The sequence below is a fragment of the Octopus bimaculoides genome, chromosome 9 (genome assembly GCF_001194135.2).
Source record: "Octopus bimaculoides isolate UCB-OBI-ISO-001 chromosome 9, ASM119413v2, whole genome shotgun sequence".
NCBI classification, from domain to species: domain Eukaryota; kingdom Metazoa; phylum Mollusca; class Cephalopoda; order Octopoda; family Octopodidae; genus Octopus; species Octopus bimaculoides.
Window position 1 is genome coordinate 45,878,534 of NC_068989.1, and position 3,416 is coordinate 45,881,949.

Here is a 3,416-nt window from a genome sequence, read left to right on the forward strand (position 1 = left end):
ATATATATATATATGGTTGTGTGTGTGTGTAACGAGAGAGAAAGAGTGGAAAAGAGGAAGAATTAGGTAGATATATGTGTTTGTGCCTGTATGTATGCACACCTATCTATCTATCTATCTTTTCTATCTATCTATCTATCAGGAGACAGAGAAAGAGACAGTGACAGAATAAATAGTGTCTAACCCATACATGTAGCTACATAAAGGAAATGAAAGAGGGTGAAAATACACAAGACTGTATAAGAAGTTGAAATTATATTAATAATAATACACTTCCCTGGTTTCATATTTGTGTGATTTTCAAGAGTGCAAGCTTTGAGAAACGTTGAGCTGTGTCGCGCACTGCATCGTGTGCCGGTAGTTTTATATTTACTTGAGATTTCTCAGCAATTTTTACCTGCAGTTATATATAGCAATTAAGTACACTAAATAGTTTAAAGTTATATTTCTTTTTCAGTTGTCTCTGATGTGTCACTTTTTCTCACAGTGCTTAGGAGTCAATGCGGTTGTCTATACAGATGTGCTGGAGAAAGTTGTGAGGACCTAGATAAACAGAGTCCACAACGGAAGACCGAACATCTTCCAACAAAATACTGCACTGTCTCACTAAGGCTACAACAACCCACGTGTGAAGGCGTACCAAACTCTATAGTCATGTTCTCCCACACACATAGCCTCCTATCTCACCAGAACTCAACTCACTTGACTATTACGTTTGAGGCGTAGTTGCAAGAGATCACTCAACCTCCATTACTCCATACAATCTCTCAAGTTCGCAATAACTATGTCAAAAGTTTTGAATTTCTCTCTGAAGAAATTTGACAAATCAAAACATCACGCTATCCTAATTAACTTGCATTGCATTAAACTATTTAGAATTCTCTTAAACTCCTACCATCACTATTTTATCCAACATTGTAACGATTCCGTTATGTCGCCGCCTTTGCCTCTTGGCTGATTGGCTGAGTGTTTAGAGGGTCGGATAGATTGTTTTTCAGTAATCTATTTAGTGGTGGGTGGGACGATAAGCAACATGCTAGTTTTGTACTGAGGTAGATCCTTCTCTTTCTCTCAGCTCTTCTCTATTTCATTCTGTCTCTCAACACTTCTCTATTTCATTCTGGAGAGAGCATTGGCTCCACCAAAACACGCCAAGTCATGTCGTGTGTTGACCCGACGGCATCCCTACAACACTACCAATAAATGTGCTTTCACTGGCATTGTTCAGAGACACAAATATTGGTAACAACTTCTGTAATATATACCTTGTCGAAGTTCGATATTGTCATCTGAAAACAAAATATTAATTCTAAGCAAATTATTGTTGTGTTGAAGAGCAGTATTGCAACTGATTTAACCCACTCCAGCCTTTTTTACAAGTACTTACGACCCACTAGATCAAGGACTATATGATAATTGATCTAGATTATAGTAATTTTAGTATATAATTATTGTACATGTAATACGCAGACCTGCTAAATTTTGTTATTCCAGTTTGAAGGACGCACATTTAACAGCACTTTGAAACATACTGCTTATCACAACTTACTAGTTTGCAGAATGCAGTTTGGACGTGAAGGCAATTTGAGAGCTCACTGTGTAATGTAGTTTTTGCTTAACCGGTTAAAAACTTTTCAGAAACTTATATGCGTTGCGCATCTGTTTTTCGTTGGCGGCAGAGGTCAGACAAAACTCATGACGAACCCCTTTATTGACAAAAAGGGCATCATCTACATCCGCTGCGTTTCCTCTAACCAGACGGTCAACATTTAGTTGGCTTTCATTGGGAATTGAAACTGTAACCTAATGATATCTATCACTTTCTCTTATTGACTAGCCGAAGGGAGATAACATTGCACTATAGAGATTTATTCAGCATTTGTATTTCACATCATTAAGAAAAAACGGTTTTTTTTACCACTTCACGAGGCATTGGTTGGCCTGTGGCTATAGTAGAAATCAACACTTGCCCAGAGCGTCACTCAGTTGGACTGAACCCGAAACTATGTGGTTGGGAAGCAGGCTTGTAACCACACAGCTGGCGCCTATGTATTTTGTATATATTTATTTACGTTGAGGGCTTCATAAACTCTATGGCCTCTTGAAACGTAGGTTAAATATTTAAATACAATGTTTACATATATTACATAAGATAATATAGTAAACCAATTTCATGAAAGCCCTAACTTTACATTGCTTCATTAATTAGTGGGGTTAGGTCCAGCATTACTACACTATGAAACACTTGAGATTCTTCTGCATACGAAAAGTATGAACTCTTTCCTGTACACGTATCTATTTAGAAAGTAGGGTGGTTTCAGATTTAGAATCCAGCATGAGATATGAATCAAAGAGCCCGGGCTCTGCTGTCTCTACAATATCGAATCAGGCAGTTGTAGCTTTATTTATAAAAACGAGCGGAGAAATTAGTTTTGCGCTTTGTTAACGAATGTATTGCACAGTGAAATTATACTGCTAAGAGAGACAAACAGGTATAGTCATCAAGAGTTATTCCCCTTGTATTAGACTGCAATTTCTCACACTTTGCATGGATAGTGGAAGCTGATTTTCTTCATTGTTCATTTAATAATTTTCATCTGTAATAAAATAGCAAATACATAGTAGCAACAGTGGTAATACTTTGCTTATTATACATTGTAGATCATCAGTGTATTTGTTTGTCCTAAGATATTTGTAATACTTTTGTTAAGATTCTATAACATCTAATACATGGTAAATTATCTCAAAAGTGTCTTAATTTTCGAAAAGAGTTGTTGAAGCCAATCTATGGTAATCGCGCGTTTATGCAAGACTTAAATGAATATAATAATCACCATTCAATATTCCCCTCTCAGTAGCACAGTTGTCAAAACGATGTGTAAGCATATATGAATGCATAGATATGCATAAATTACACAGAAACACACACATAAATTATTGAATGACAAAGGACTAGGATTTACGTGGTTACGCAAACCTTGTTCCCTATTCATTCAAATAATTTCTGTATTATCTCTGTAAAGCTTTACTTTAAGTAATTTATATGCTGAGTTCTGACAACTGGTGTCTTAGGGAAATTTCGAACCGGGGTTCTCATTTGGAATCTTGGGGTAAGTAGCGCGCGCTCTTGACCACTACGCCATTTGCCCGTGAACAATTACGGAGTGAATTTTAGGGCTTATAAATCTAATATTGTCCTGTCCTTCTTTAATACCGGTCTGCTTAGGAGGTTGTTGTGTCCTAGCATATGTGCTGCTGCTTTTAGTTTTCGTATTTTCCAATGGTGTTCTCTGTCTATTATTTTAACTTCATCCACACATACACACACAAATATATCTATCTATCTATCTATCTATCTATCTATCTATCTATCTATCTATAGATATATATATATATATCTATACACACACACACAC